Genomic DNA, 16,977 nt, shown 5'->3' on the forward strand with positions numbered 1-16,977 from the left:
TGAGAGGTTTCAATGTGATAAGACGATCAATAATAATAATAATCCTTGCATTTGATATAGTGCCTTATCACATCTTCGAGATATCTCAAAGTGCTTCACAGAATATACTGTAAAGTGAATTGACTATCTTTTATGAGTGAAATTTAATGATTATTATTAAATATGCCTTATTAAATTATTAAATTATTAAATATGCCTGTAGTTGTTAAATACAAGTCCATAACAGCATTTAAAGGAGAACTGGATAATATTACAAAAAGATATGAAGAAAGCAGTCAAAAGGGAATGGGATTAAGAGTATATAGCTCCAGTAGAAAAGCTACCATCAATAGAGATATAGTGGGCCAAACATCTTTCTTTACTATAAACATTGTATGAAACTTGTCGAAGCAAGAAATAAAAAAATAAACTATGATGAAGCCTGTATATACATTTAAAAAGCCATATAACCTGACATCTCAAGACAGTGGTTCTCCAGACCTGAAACTTTGTCATCTCAAGGAAAGTGAACGACAAATGTAAATGTAGCCTGAGCACTTCATAATGGGGTATATGCTAACAGGTTTTAAAACTGCATTATAAGGTCCATCACCATTTTAATTTCAAGTCGATCATAAAAATACTGTGTCAATGCACCCAGGTCTAATAATACTGCATTTGATTTTAATGCTCTCAATTTTTTAGCTTCAAATACGGCTTTTGTACAAAATTGACTTTGCTCCTGAGGCAATAAACAAGACACCAACAGAACCTCGCCCACAACTAGAATAATTTGCTTTCTGCCAGCTATAAAATCTCCACTGCACTAAACCTTAAAAGTAGACGTACACATGGCTTTTTTTAAAAAAAGGGCATCAAAATTCCTGTAAATCTGAAATAACCCTTTCAGTCACAAAATCCCTTTGCTTGTTCCCTGCAGGTTAGGGAATTGTTCAGTGTGCTAATAATTTAGATTGGAAGGTTACAGGAGAAAGCTTTCAGTTGATCCTCAATATTGGAGATGACAGGATTGTTTTCCTTAGAGCAGAGAAGGTTGAGGAGCGATCTAACAGAGGTGTTCAAAATTATGAGGGTTTTTGATAGAGTAGATATGAAAAAAAATGTTTCCTCTGGCTGGGGTGGGGGATGGGGAACAGAGGCCACAGATTTAAGATAATTTGCAAAAGAACCAGAAGGGAGTAGAGAATTTGTTTTACCCAGAGTTTTTACGATTGGAATACAATGCCTGTAGCTTTCAAAAGGGAATTGAATACATACTTGAAAAGGGAAAGTTTGCAAGGCTATGGTGAAAAAGCAGGGAGGTGGGACTAGTTTGAAAAGCTCTTTCAAAGAGCTGGCACAGGCATGATAGGCCAAATGGCCTCCTTCTGTGCGGTAACATTCTACGATATTCTTTAAAGGGGGAGTGGTAGAGGAATTTTCTTTAGACTACTGACCATTCACATTCATATGTTCAAAGTTGAACTGTATTAAGTAAAAGCACTTTAATATCAACATCATTATGTAACATGAAACAATTGACCTGATATTTACTGAACATTCAATTTTTAAAGTGTGACATGCTGCAGAATTGTCAAATTGTTGTTGATAATCTGTACCACAGTTGCAAATCAAGACAGGAAAGAGACTAACAAAACATTGTTTAATGGTACCTGGTACATGGACGAACTGCACAACAGAGCTTTAATTTATTGGGCATTTTGAAACTGAATGGAACAAAGCACAAGTTATTCACATGCCAAGCATGCTAATCCTATGCTTTAGACAATTTTATCAACTCTAGTCAATAATTGAACAGGATGTTTTATGATCACAATGTTAATATTCCAATTACAGAATTTATTGATTCAGCACAGGATGCATCAGTAAAGGAATCAATTTGTTCATTTTTTAGGCTCCACCTCTGGTAAGCACTCTGAGACAATTCCCCACATGAAGGGCACCATATAAATGCACGTTGTTTCATATCATATTCTAAATCAATGCAATTCATGTGATAAATTACTCCACTGCGTTCTCTGATTCACAGGCAGTGACAAGTGGTGTCCCCCACTTGTCAGCATTAAAACGTGCTCAATAACCTGAATACAGGAACAAAGTGGGCTATTTCCAAAATTGCATGTGACGTTAAAATAGGTGTTGTAAAGCGTGAAGAGAATAGGTGAATAATACAAAGACAGATTAAACAAGTAGGCAAAACCTTGGCAGATGGGAGTTTCACTTTGTTGTGTGAGGAAGTCCAATTAAGACAAAAAAATAGCAGTTGGGAATATGTTCTAAATTGGCAAGTGAGCGCAGAAATCTAGGGGTACTTCATATATCATTAAAATCTAATTTGTAAAAAGAGAAAGCAATCTATAAGGCAAACTGGGTGCTGGTATATATTACAAGAGATCTGGAAGATAAAAGGAGGTGTTCACCAGTTATATAGAATACTGGTTAAACTTCATTTGGAGCATAGTGTTCAGTTTTGGATACCCAAACAGATGTAGAATAGACACACTAGCTAAGGAACCGGTGCTGTGATGGTTCACTAGATTAATACTGTTCTTGGGATAAAGGGGTTTAGCTATGATGAAAGACTGGATAGACTTGGGTTGTAACCCTCAGAGCAGAGGAAGTGAGTTGATTGAGACATTTAAAATAATGAAACAATTTGACAAGTTGGATTGTGGCAAACTCCTCCCTTCAGTAGATGGATGCATTACAAGGCTGTGCAATATCTAATAGATGTCGATACTCTTGTTAACACAAAGCAAAATAGATTAAATCAAAAGCCAAGTCCGTATTTTTGCTTGAACCTCCATGCTAAAATTAAGAAAGAGACCATCTATGCAGTCAAGGTACAGGTATGGAGGGATTTCACGATTAAAACATTTAAGTCTCACTTGGATTAGGAAGCATAACCATGCAAAAGCAAACGCCAAGAATTGGGAGTTCTGCCACAGGAAGAGGATGGGTGGAGAGCTATCCGATAATTTTTCAATTATCGAAATGTCTCTTTTAAACTCAAGCCAATATATAATCTCAGACAATATATTCTGTGAAGTGCTTTGAGAAGCCTCAACGACGTGATAAGGCACTATATATAATGCAAGGTTTATTAGTATTATTAAGACACAATCTTAACTTCTATCCAGAAGAAGTTTTATGCCAAAAATACATCTGAAGTAAAATGTAATTTTAAAATTGGTAGCTCCATCCTGATGGTCCATCACAGATTTTTCTATAAAAAATATTGATTTCTTCAACTCTTTCTTTTCAACAATATGACCAACAGAAATAAAAAAAAAGGCCTTGCAGTGTTAAGTAGACTTCATTCCATTTTGGGACCAATCTGTACAAATACCAGAGATTCACATAATTCTAGAAATGACAGAATAGTTTTGTAGTGGAAAAGACATCTCTCTCATCTTTTCTTGAAGACTGTAATTTCAGTTTAGGATACAGCTCCATAGTGTCAGCTGCCTCTAGTACCTCACTCATTCTTCATAGTCAACCTAATGCAAGTCTCAGCAGGCGATTCAAATACAAGTGGCCTAATAGCCAAGTTCAACATCCAGCACCATTCAACATCTACAGTAAATACTTGCATGTTGCAACAGGGAGAAAATGAGAAGGCAGGTTGGCCTAGAATTATGGAAATTTTTGTCAACATATTGTAAAGTATTACACATTAGTTTTATGCTGCATTTATCTCCATGACTTTACCATAATTTAGAGTAGGATACAATGTCAAGCCACCATGCTGTTTCCAGTTCTCACAAAACTATTCCTTACCTTAATCACTGCAACTGCATGTACCATTAAGGGTTAGTTCATCTGGGATCCATAAAATTATCCGAGGATATCTGAAATCATAAACAGAAATAATTTGATCATTTTAATTTCCAAAATCTGCAGATAAAAGTAAACTCAAATATAGTAAAGTAACATCCAAAATAAACTTAAATAAATGGTGATTTATCATTAGATAAATGATGGAGATGGACAGTCCTACAGAAGTGCGGGAAAGCTGGGCCGTGCAATTTATTGTTGTTGATGTTATTTACGTTAACCTCTCAGTCCCTCTGATCTTTCACTCCTTATAAAATGTTACCACCTAACATATACTTGATCTCTTTATTCTTCCTCCCATAACCTTATATTTGTCTACATTAAATTTCAATTGCCATTTCTCAACCCAATCCACTAATCTGTCAATTTCTCCCTGAAATTTCTTACAGTCTTCTTCACTGGTAACTTCTCCCTATTTTTGTCTCAACTGTACATTTAGAAATTATGTCCTTTATACACATGGAACATATGGGCACCTACAAAAGAGCAGATGGGTTTCAGCTAGATGACGTCAAACTCAAAGTTAATGTCAACAGTATTTCACAAAAAGACATTTAAAAATGAGAAAGGAGCCTTGGATGGATATATTTGTATATAAAAAGACATTGTCTATACCTCATGCTTATCCAAAGAACATATATTAAATCTGGCATATAATGAATTTCTTAACAATATACATATAAAACGTGTTGGTTTTGAATAATCTGGAAGTGGATAGATCAGTGGCTTCCTGTGCGTATTGATTAGAGCACTTGCCTTGCAAACGAATGGGGGTATTGGGTTTGATTCCTGGACGGGGCAAAACCTTAGGCAGGTTTCCTTACGCTACACGCCTCTGTTTGCCTATACTAAGTAGGAACCTGGTGGTCACTCGATTGGCAGATAGCTTTCCGGAATTAATAATAACTTCAAAATAAATAAACAGGTTACTCAATTCATGACTGTTTACAGGACACTGTTTATACAGTTGTCCTCAGTTAGTTGCAAATCTTTGTGAAATGAGTTAGGGCAGTGCCAATCCAGGACGAATGGACATTGTTCCCAGCACAAATGGTCTTCTAATGGCATTTTCACACATTGTCTGGGACTGTGAAGTGGAGAGAAACAGACAAAGGGGTTGGTGGACCACGTAGTTGCATCTCTGGCAAGTTAATTTGTTAGACGGTGGATAAATTTATCACATGCATCAAGTTGTTGAGGGGGTCAAATTGCAAAATAAATTTTTTATTATCAACATCACTAACCCTCAGATTTTGTTTAAACAAAGGTATTGAATACTGCAAAAATGAAATGGAACAAAATTCCAGAAACACAGCAGGTAACATAATACAGTTAGATCACTCTTTCCCAGGCAACAAGTATAGCGCCCTTTAAGCAGGGTTGCGTTTGGAGCACAGAGGCACATCAGCAAGACCCCATTTATCTTCTCTTTCTCCCACTTCCATCTTGTTTTTTTAATGGAATGATTAGCTTTTACTCTGAAACACTATATATGAAGGATTTAGTATTGAGAAGAAATGGAACATGTCCAACAATGATCTCATAGTTGTATTTCATACTTGTAGACCTTTAGTCTACTTAATTGATATCTAATCAATATCATTAAATAACATCTTTGGAGTGGTATACATTAAAATCTTTCTTCAGTACATTAATGAACTGATGGGCACACTTTTTACACTTGTTGAATTTAACTCAGTTATCCTTTTGGCCCAGAATCCCTCGATTTTACACTGTATAACATAAGATTGTCATATCAATCTTGGAATCTGCTTAAATTAACATGCCTCTACATGCTTGTCCCTCGTGCCCTCCTGCTTTTTAAGAGGCAGCGGATAGTGGGTTGGGGTGTAAGCAGGTCGGAGCGGTAAGGAGGTGTGAAGGCATGAAGGCATTTGAAGACAAAATGAACAAGTAAAACCCACATATGATATACCTAAAAATGTAAAGGATAATGATTCATAAGGAGACAGTCCAGTGAAAGCTGTAAGTTCCAGCCTTCTACATTTTTAATACCTACTTTTCCAAAATGTAAACATTCAATTCTTATTTTCTTTTGTGGTGGGGGAGGGGAAAGCAACCACATTACATTTTTTTTCCCGTGGGAAGAGGATTCATTTAATAGTTAGAATAAACTTTCAATATTTCGGACTAGCTCTATTCCTTGAAGTTCAAAATCCGTGAACAAATAATTTAATTCCCGGAAGCAATAAATGGCTGTCATTTGGAATGTCTTCAGACACAGAATTACCCTAAACGTATTTCAAACAGGAGAAACGCTGACCTTTTGTAGATGTAAAATAACCAGAGGTTTATATAATTGTGCACAAATGCCCTGCATTTGAATTGATCTCATTAGATCAGGCTGGTTGGTTTAAAGGCTCAGTGGTTTATACCTACCACTTCACAAACCAACCACAGAAACAGCGGAAGGTATTCATCTCTTCCAATCCGTAACGGTTTCTTTTATCAAATGGGAGTGGCTCAAAATCTCTACTGTGTAACTGCAGTGATAATACCTATATTTCCTTTTCAATATTTATTCTAGTAATTTCAAGCACACAAGCAAGATTGAAATAATAATTCTTGCATTTGATATAGAGCCTTATCACGTCTTTGAGACGTCTCATATACTGTAAAGTGAATTAACTGTATATTTTGCGGATGAAACACAAGGCAGCCAATTGTGCACAGCAGTGTCCCACAAACAGTTGTGGATTGAAGTGACTAATGTATTATTATTTTTTTTGAAGGAATTATTACCCCCCAGAATAGCAGGGTGTAATAATTCCCAATCGACTAACAATCAGGTTCCTACTTACTGCTAGGTAAACAGAGGCGTGTAGAGTAAGGAAACTTGCCCAACATTTCGCCATGTCGGGAATCAAATCTAGGTCTCTCGCTTGGGATGAGAGTAGTCTAACCACTGAGCCATAGAACTCCATGAAATTAAACAACATTCCAGGAATCGAGCTAATCAAAAATAATGAAGGTCGATTTGCATTACTAGATTGATTTCCCCCTCCCTCACAGTGTGAGAAATGTGACTGCTCCACCTCAAAACAAATTAATTGAATCTTTAAATACTGTAAAAAGTCAGGAACAACATTTGGGTAGCAGAAATCCCCCAAATAATTTTTATGCCATGTGGTACACATGTAAACATCATCATAATACTTTCACAACATCAATATCTGACACTGTTCATTAGCAATCTCTAGCCTCACGGGATGGCTTACAAACCATGGTGTTGTTACATGATCCAGCGATTATGCACCTCAATTAGTATGGTATACCACCATATAACACATGAGTTCTTAATCGAGTGAATTACTTAAATATTTTGCTCCTGATCTAGTTTGTACCAGTTTTTTTCAAAATGTCTATTGACAAAATTATAAAAATAAACTAAGTTCAATCCTGTAATATACAGAACATTTGTGGCAATGATTAATTGGACCTTCAACATACAGCAAAATCATGCTGTGTGATAAGATTGGAGATATTCACCTCACCAGTACAGAGTCTTGGTGTCTTGATCCTCAATTGTCTTTCAAACCCCACATCGTAACATGACCCGTTCTACCTTTCCCCACCCGCACAACATTGTCTGTCACCAGCATTACCTCTCCCCTCAGGCTGCCGAAACCCTCACCCACCACTTTAAGAACAAAACTTTTTTAAAAGTCACATATTGGAAGGAAATCAAAGTTGAGGTGAGAAGTATTGTATCATTTACAGATTCTTTGCAGAAATCAGCTGCAGAGTTATCCCAATGGGAGTAACTCGAGTGAGATCTTTCGCCCTTCTTTCATAACTGACACTTCAGTTAGAATTAGGTCTTGTGGAATTTATTGTGGATGCAGCAGATTAGGCGAGTGAAGGCAGCTGTGGTGGGTTGATCTTCTATAATTAAACATTTCTGAAGGAAAGCCATCTGGTCCAGGATCCTTGATGACAATAAACTTCATCTCGGATGGATAATTGCCTGCTCATGCACAGTTGGATGCTCTGATGTAGACTGATCTATACAGAATTAATCGCTATCAACATCTCCATAGTTATAGCATGCGACTACCAGGTAGAAAGTGAAATAGATGGACATTGGTCTTTTTTCATCTAGCAATTCGTATATTCCTGTGCAATAATGTTCATTGCCTGCGCATTCACAGTTGATGTCAAGGGAGCACTGAGGTCTTCAAATACATTATTGTCAAATGAAGATCTTAACCTGTAATCAATGCACTGGATTCATTTTCTAACTGGACAAGCCAATTGGTGTTTGTTCGATAGCAGGAACTGATTTCCTGGTAGGAGTGTTTGCTATGTGTTGGCCCTAGAGTCTCTCTAAATCACCCTCTCCCTCCCCGCTCAAGACTCATCTCTTTGACCATGCTTTCGGTCATCTTTCTCCTCCCACCCTAGACACATTCCTTTGGATGAGATACTCTTCTAGGTGCTATACTTAGTGTTGCCATGATAATTTTGCACTTGAACTGGGACTACACTAAGAGAGCTGATTACCTAGGAACAGGCCCAAATGTGGATAAGTAAACAGTGCTGATAATTGGCGGGAAGATAACTAGCATTCTTACCTACAAAATACAGTTACTACACTTTACAGGAAAATCCTGTGAAGCAATTTGACATCTCCAAATGCAAAAGGCACTATATTAAATGAAAGGATTATTATTTTTAACCTATTCTCATAGCGTAACACTGTTAACAGTATTAACTTATATTGTACAGCACCCTTAACACAGAGCAGTGCCTCAGATTTTATCAGTGGCAGAGTTCGACGCTGAGCTGGGAGGGGGGCAGGTGACTGAAGGTATGGTCGAAGAGGAAAGTCTTCAGGTGCGATCTGAAGACTGGTAAAGTGGAGGTATTGAGACAATGTGGCAGAGATAGGCAATATGCTCTTGGTCAGGGAACAGATGTGGTGTCGGAAGAATAACTGGAGAGCAAACTCGATGTCCAGATTGCGCACAGGAGTCAGTGAATCTGAGGGTTAGGCTGGTGAGGTTAAGGAGACTGGAGCCGCAAGCGAGAAGACACTGATGGGAGCCAAGAAGGCTTTCATCTTGTCAACAGTCACCTGCAGAAAGTTGGTGGTCATCCAGGCCTTGATGTCTGAAAATCAAGAGGACAGAACATTGGTGGACCTGGGGTTGCGACTGGAGATGGAGAAATAGATTTGGCTACAGTCTGTAGGTGAAAGTTGATCCCATGTCTGTGGGTCACATCACTGAGAGAGAGCAGATAAATGAGAAAAAGGGGGTCAAAGTTGGAGTCTTGGGGTCTGCCACAGATGAACCGGCAGAGGCGGGAGAACCCATTTGCAGAGATCTAGTGATGGTGGTGGGACAACAACAACTTGCATTTATATAGCTCCTTTGGGTAGCGTCCCGGAGGATTCAAACCAGTAGAGTACAGCCCCATTGAAGTGGATGAGGGATTGAACTGACCCTCAATATTTTAGCGTCTCCTCTTATCTCATCCAATGACAAAAAATTAAACTTAAGAACCACATGCTAGAATCAGACTCATTTTCTGAACTCTCTTCATCCTATCAATGTCTGAAAGCTGAGTGCCCAATTTGCAATAATATTCCAAGTGCAAATTTACAAACAAATTATACAGGGTTAACCTCTGCTTGAATATACAATAAAACTTCAGTTCAAAATTCCTTTTTTTTGGCCTCAATTTTCTTCCTCGAGTATTTTTGGGTGCAGCTTATTAATATGCTAGTTTTTTTGCCAGCAAACAGGGGTCCTGGCACTGGCCTTGAAGACTTCTACAATGAAGTTTGGCTAAAGATCTGAAAACAAAATCTTTACCTTTCATTTGATTTTGTCATCTATGAAATCTTTCATTAATCTCCCAACCAAGGAGGAAACTGCTGCTTTTGTTCCACAATGCACAGAGCAGGCAGCAATCTTATAAATACTTTGGTCTCAACAACTGATTGCACTACAGCAATGCTAGCCAGCCAACTTCAGTTGTTTGTAACTGAATATGCAGCGCACACAATGTTTATTCCCATTTCCTTTAAATGGGTAAATCAATCAGGTTTGGACATCATGGCTGCAGTTTACCGGAAGATCACTGAGTGAAAGGATACTGTTTCTCACCCTTCAATTTGTTCACTAAAGAAGCACTGAATGAAAGGACGCAGGTGCTATCTACACAGGTGCTTTCGCTCCACATAAATTATAAAGCCCATCAACATTTAAAAAGGGATAAAAACAATTCTCCTAAAGACTGAGTAGCTTAAAACACTTTAAAAAAGATACATTGCTAGTAAAATACATTAGCTCATTGTTTGTTGCACACTGCTAAATTAAAAACAATGCATTTTATCATGACGACAAGTAGTATACTAAAAGTGGTAGGTTCAGGGTGAGGAGGGGAAGAAGGACTAACAATTAGCAAGTTGTAAAAGATTCAGGCTTCAAGTAAAACTCAGATGTCCTGATGTGAAAGATGCTATATAAATGTAAACTGTACTATGTTAAACACAATTGTGTGGCAGTTTTAGTGTTGCTATCGGCAGTCGGGCCTTCAGCCTTTCTGCCCCGACCTTTTGGAACTCCATCCCACAGTATCGTCGCTCCCTCCCATGCCTCCTGAAAGGCCCATCTCAAGACCCTCCTCTTCCACCGTGCCTTCAGTCACTCTCCCACCCCAATCCTCCCTGCCCTTCATCCTTCCTGATTCCACGCCCCAGCTCGGATCCAAATCCTGATTGTCCAGCGCCTTGGGATGTCCTCCAGATGTGAAAGGCGCTGTACAAATCTAATTTGTTGTTGTTGCAAATGGATCTTAAGAACAAAACAAACGCATCAAATACAGAAAGAGATTACTACAATCTGCTTGTAAAAAAAGGTTTATTTATGTGGCCAGGTAACGTACGAAAATATTTTTGGTTCTATAGCTTTCTGCTCAAAGAAATGTTTCAGCTCAGGGTATTAAGTCACACAGGGTTTAGGAAAATAACATCTTCTCCAGCTGAAGTCAATGGGAGTGTACATGTTAGTCATCTCCCTCAGGGAAAGATACATTTTTCTGTCATGTCACACACCCATCTTTAGCCAATGGGAGCTTACTGAGAACTATATAAACACTCAACTATGCCATTTTTTTTACAGCAATACTGAATATCTTTTACACAGTCTGTATTTTCCTCTTGGCAGAAAGGATTAGGATTGTTTTTTTAAAAACGTAAAAGCAGCAACAGCTACAATCGGCATAAAAAAAAGTTCCCCCTAGTGCTAAAGCCAGTAAAAAAGATACAGTAATGCCAAAACTGTAAATACAACATATTGGTCAGTGAAACTGTCAACCAAGCTTCATATTTTCCGTTTGGAAAATGAGGGAAGGTAACCTAGAACTGACCCTCTGGTTGCTTTTGCCTTTTAAAAATTTTTTTAATGCTCTTTGATGCAACACTCCTCGAGATGGGAGGGGAACTGCAATGGTCAAGAAAGAATTTTATTGGAGTGGGGAGAAAAGTTACATAAAAGATGTGTTGCTTTCTGCAACTCGATCCAAAAACTTACCGACTTCTCTTTTCTGTCACAAACGCTATTCCAAATCCAGCAAAGGTCATTCAAATACTTTTCTTCAGCAGAAAGCGTGGGCAGAATAGCTGAAAATATCCCCAGCATTGTATAGATGAGTGAGAAAGAAATGGAGGCGATTATAAGGCGAGGGGAAAAGGAGGGTGATAATGGTGTTAACTCTGCACACAAGCATCGGCTAGTTGGGACGAAGTGTTGGGGTGGGGGATATGTTTCATTGTAGCACATACATCCTTCGGAAGAGACATTAAACTGAAGTCCCATCTACCTGTTCAGATGGATGTTAAAGATCCCAAGGCACTATTCAAAAATTTCTCCTAGTGTCCTGGCCAACAATCCCCCAAATTTTTGGCCAGGACATTGGGAGCAATTGTTACTCCATAGCAGTTTGTGGAACATAGTTGGGCGCAAATGGCTGCCATGTTTCGCCTACAAGAATCAATTATTATTAGATAACAGTTACAGAATATGGGCAAATGATGATACTGGGTTTAGAAAAATAGTTAAAATTAGGAAATAGAATGCTGGAAAATCTACAAGTTTAGTACTCATGAGGTTCACTGTGAGTCTGCTTTTAAAAATATTGACTTTGACAAAAATGTTTCCAAAATAGGAGGCAGAACAAACACAAGGAACACTACAAACTGGTGTTTGGCTCAGTTTCCAACACTTTCACCTTTAAATCAGAAGGATGGCCTCACACCCAAGTCTGCAGACCGGCACTCCAGTCCAGTGTTGTAAGATTACTGATAGCACCAACTGGAAAACGAAACCAGTCACGACTGCCTATTCTGGTGTTTATTAAAGATCTTCCACATTTTGAGGATCAGGATGTTCTCGCAATGCACTGGCCAATGATATTGCTTTATGGCAATATACAACACTTTAGTTATTCGTCACATTATTTACTGTGAGGGGCGGGCGGGGGATAATCCATGGATAAATCACTACCTTCATCCAATTAAAAAAAATTGTTTAGTCAGCACATATGTGGAAGGAAACTCCTCATCGTGCTTAAGAGTATCCAAACCAGACAAAGTTTCACATATGCATGCCACCTACACTTGGGAATTTGTGTGCCTAGAACAGAATGTGCACTCTCTCTCCCTGGAAAGCCACACCCTGCCTCACCCAGGAAGCATTAGGCACAGGTTGGCAACTTCAAGGGTTGGAAATCCTAGATTGTGAGCTGGGATACCACTGGCGTTTAGCCAGTTAAAACAGACAGCTTGCCACTGTAGGTAGAGAGCAGCTCCAGATCCGGGGGCAGAAATGATGAGACATGCTATAGGGTCTGTGGGGAAAAGTGCCAGTGAGGGAGGCCAATGGAGCACATTGGCCAACTGGCCTCCAGCCATAGCTCCCTCAACAGTTGGCAGGACCTGTGATATGGGGGAGTTGTTTGCGTGACTTAAGAGGTATAAGAGATGTTCCTGCTATAAAAGCAGCCGTCCCTCACAATCGCTGCCTTCTCAAAAAAAAACAGAATCTATACATGGTTTAGCAGTTTTGTTGGCACTTGGTTCAATTGTTCCACAATTACAGCCATCATCAACTGCGTCTTCCACAACATCCCCATGCCTGCAATATTATTACTGAACTGGGTAATCTTAAACAGTTGAGATGGCTTTGTAGCTATTACTTTTAGCTTATTTTGCTTCACTGTTATTTTCTTTCATGCCTTGAATCAAACATAACTAACATTTTAACTTCACACTTTCAGTAGTATAGATTATTTGATTGGAAAATTTGTACACAGCAATGTCCCACAAATCATTTTATTTGGAGGATTGTTGGCCAGGGCACTGGGAGAAACTCTTTCTCTTTTCGAATTGTACCATGGGATCTTTATGTACACCTGAACAGGCAGGCAGGACCTTGGTTTAACCTCTCATCCAAAGGTCATCACCTCCAACAATGCAGCAATGCCACGACATTGGAGCATCAACCAAGACAAAGTTCAAAGTCCTGACGTGGGCTTGAACCCACAACCTTCTGAAGCCAGAGTGCTACCAACTGAGATAGGTAAATACTTAACTACCCAAACAACATTCTAGAAAGTCAGGGTTAGTAGGTTGGCCAGCAAATCAGTCTCCTTGAACCTTAAGTCTATGTTTTTTTTAGTTCAGTGCTTGCATTAGTTGGACACAGTAACTTCAGGAACAAGCACACCAAATTAGAAAGCTTACACTTAAAGGTTAAGAGAATTTAGCTGAAGTAGACAAGAGTCAGTGTTTTCACAAAAGTACAAGTTAACTGTCTTCACATGCATCCATGATTTTGAAATACATTGGCATATGTATACAGGTTTATAGGAATAAACCTCAATTGTAGGAGCAGAATGATTCTCAAGTTACTGTGAATAACTGGTTCACTAATGTCTGTTACCACTACCCAGTCTGGCATAGATTTGGCCCCAGTCCCACACTAAGCGATCTAAACATCCTCTGAAATGGCTAAGGTGGCCCATCGGTTGTAAGAAAACCATTACAGAAAAGTCACAAGGATTGTAATGGTTTAAAAAAATCTACCACCTTCTCAGAGCAATGGATGCTTGCCCTGCCAACACTGCCCACATCCCAAGATGCATTTTATTAAAAGGCAAGTTACCAACAAACGTCAATTATGTTATAGTAGTTTCAAGAATTTTAGGAGTTAGATGTATTTCACAATGAGGAATGTCTTGAAATAAGCCACATTTTAATGTGCACTCATATATGGGATACAAAACCTTCTAACAAAAGCTTGCATCCCATTATTCCTCGCCGCATAGGTGGAAAAACACCTGGATGAAGAATAACTGCACTCCTGATTTCTAACCTTATCTTTATTATCTTAAATAAAATATAGATAATTTCTTATTTAAAAAAACCTTTCAATGCTTGAAGGAGCTAAACCCAAATGGCCTGACTTGCCTGATGTAAGATTTCATTTATAGAGCTGAAGTAAACAATAAAACATCTGTTAGTTTTGTAGCCAAAGCTCTGGAATTCTTTTACTGTCTGTAATCCTCTATAGGAACTGAAGTAGTATTTCTCATCTGAAGTCAGAACTTTTGATTACTGAAGTCAAATCCCTTCATGCCCTGGCAACTCCATACCTCTCCAACCTAATTACTCCCTGACCCACTACCTGGTGTCTCTGCACGAATGGATTTGGCCTCCTATATGTCCTTCGAGCCTTCCATTCCACCGTTGATGGTCGCACTTTCAGCCACTATGCCCCAAAACTCTGGAACACTTTCTCTAAACCTCCACCTTGCCCGTTCCTTCCCCATTTTCAGATTGTACCTGAAGATCTTCCTTTACAACCGTGCCTACAGTCACCTCTCCCCTCCCACCGGCTCAGCGTCGTGCTCTGCCATTGTCAAACTCTCTGGGATACTACCCTGTGTGAGGAGCGCTATATACATGCATGTTGTTTTCAAGCAAGCAAGTACCTAACAAAGATAGTGTTCACCCCCAAAGCCTGCTAATAACTAATTTGCATTTCCAGGCTAACAGATACCACAGCTAATTGTGAAATTGTAATTTGGCCAGATGTAGTTAAAAACACCACATCAGCACTAAGCTGGTCAAAACTACACCCTTATTAGTTTTAAAATATCCTACATAGTGCACTGTAATAGAAGACAATAGAGTTGGTATTTTGGAAGCGTGAAATCAAATGGGCCAAATGGCATTCTTTATGTGAACCTCTTGTGGTCTTACAAATTCTAAACTTTGTTTCAAAAGCATTCAACGATATATTGTTGGCATTCTCAGTGATCACTTTCAAATTGCTCTCTCTCACAGAGTTCATGCCACTTATTCATCTGCACAACAATATTAAATTATTTAAGATTCTAATTACATAAAAAACCCTCTTTTTTCAAGCACTTGGTAATGTAGGATATGTAGGATAATGCACCTGTTAGCCACCTGCAACGTTAAACGGTGAATGTATCAGCTGCTGCACGATTACTGCAGTACAGCAACTTTGCATGTTGGTGCCCACACAGTTAAGTCCCTACAGAATTTTTTTCTAAAAAAGCACTTGCATGCTGAATATGTTATATAACCAATATCATATCAGGTTTATGAATAATGTATCCAATAGCAACTTGGCATTTATGTTTCAGTGAACAGTCTTGCTTGCTCCTGTCATATTCTCTAAAGCATCTGACAGGCAAAATACTTTGAACTACATAATTACAAAATAGGTATGGCAGTACAATGTCATGTATCAAGCAGACTAAAGAATTCTAGTCTCCTTGAACACTGAAGATCTGAATGGATTTTGCAACTCTTAGGCTCTGCAATTAGAAGGCATTAAGGATGAAAAATGTATATAGTGCTTTCACATACAAGAAACCCCTTAAAGTGCTTTACTAAATGGGATGAATTAGATGAAGTGAGCGTTATTATGTAAAGAGAAACATGGCAGTAAAATTGTACCAGCACCATCCAGAATTGAAAGCAGACAAAACGTAAAACAATGACTCAATCATTATAATATCTGGAAATAATAAAATTTTGTTAGAGCAAAAAGGAGAAATTATATAAAATGTTAAAACATTCGGGAATAAAATCAAGATAAGAAGTCTATGAAGAGGAATGGAAACGATCAAATGCACATTCTATTGACCAGCAAATCTAAAGGCAAGTGTGAGCGCTTTGAGCCAAATGATTTTGCACTTTCAAAGAGTCGGTACAGGCACAATGGCCCAAATGGCCTCCTTCTGTGCTGTAGGATTCTATGGTCAAGAGGTTCAAACACACAAATTTGATCAGCAGAATTGGAATACATTCTATTGGTGAGTACTGAAGGGAAGGGGGGAAAAAAGGAGCAAAATCACAACCATAAAATGATTACAAGAGGATAGCTTACATACAAGTTGAAAAAACTAAATTTACTTATAATAAATTTTAAAAGCATGACCTCGCAGTCAGAATATGCGTGCAATTCACATTCCAGGGTTTGCAAATTAATCTCCCTGGGATGGCACCACTCCTTCATTTTAAGAGTAGTTTGAATAAGAATTTCAGATGGAGAAACCAATGTCAGTTTTATTTTATTCAGTAAACCATTAGGAACAACATTTTCAGTGGTCATTAAGTCTGCAGCCTCAATCACCTTAATGTACTGGTTAATAGCAACTGCTCCAAAGAAATAGCCACCTGTACCAAATTAGCAAATTTTCAGGAATCTAAACTTTCATTGACCTGTGCCTTGCACAACTTCATTGTTTTATTTGTCCAACATTAGTGAATAGAGATTCAGACGGCAACCATGTGTCATCTCATATTTTAATTCTACATTCAATTAATTTATAACAAAGATTGAATAAGGACTGTTCTTTTAGAAAGAACAGAAGAAAAAAAAGTTAAAAGAGGAATTTGAATTACAACTGAAATCAGGACAAATAGTCTCTTTCTTCCACTCCATTCTTGCGGTATTAAATCACGATATGGTCTATGGGTACTTCTTTCAGCTGGCATTCTTCATATACAGTAAAACTTACATAAGGCATATCAGTCAGGACCTAATGAGTTGCAAGCAAATTTGTATAAAATCT

General features: G+C 38.3%; 1 protein-coding gene across 2 annotated transcripts in view; it reads right to left on the reverse strand.

Annotated features, from left to right (window-relative positions):
* The window catches only part of LOC103181498 (protein tyrosine phosphatase receptor type A), a 108,990-nt gene that overhangs the window by 85,709 nt on the left and 6,304 nt on the right, over positions 1-16,977 (reverse strand). For both annotated transcript variants that reach the window (XM_042343616.1, XM_042343605.1), the window contains exon 2: positions 3,781-3,851. The gene's annotated coding sequence lies outside the window, so the exon portion shown is untranslated. The remainder of the gene's footprint in view (positions 1-3,780; positions 3,852-16,977) is intronic.

This window comes from Callorhinchus milii, unplaced genomic scaffold (genome assembly GCF_018977255.1).
Source record: "Callorhinchus milii isolate IMCB2004 unplaced genomic scaffold, IMCB_Cmil_1.0 Scaffold1, whole genome shotgun sequence".
Classification (NCBI taxonomy): Eukaryota; Metazoa; Chordata; class Chondrichthyes; order Chimaeriformes; family Callorhinchidae; genus Callorhinchus; species Callorhinchus milii.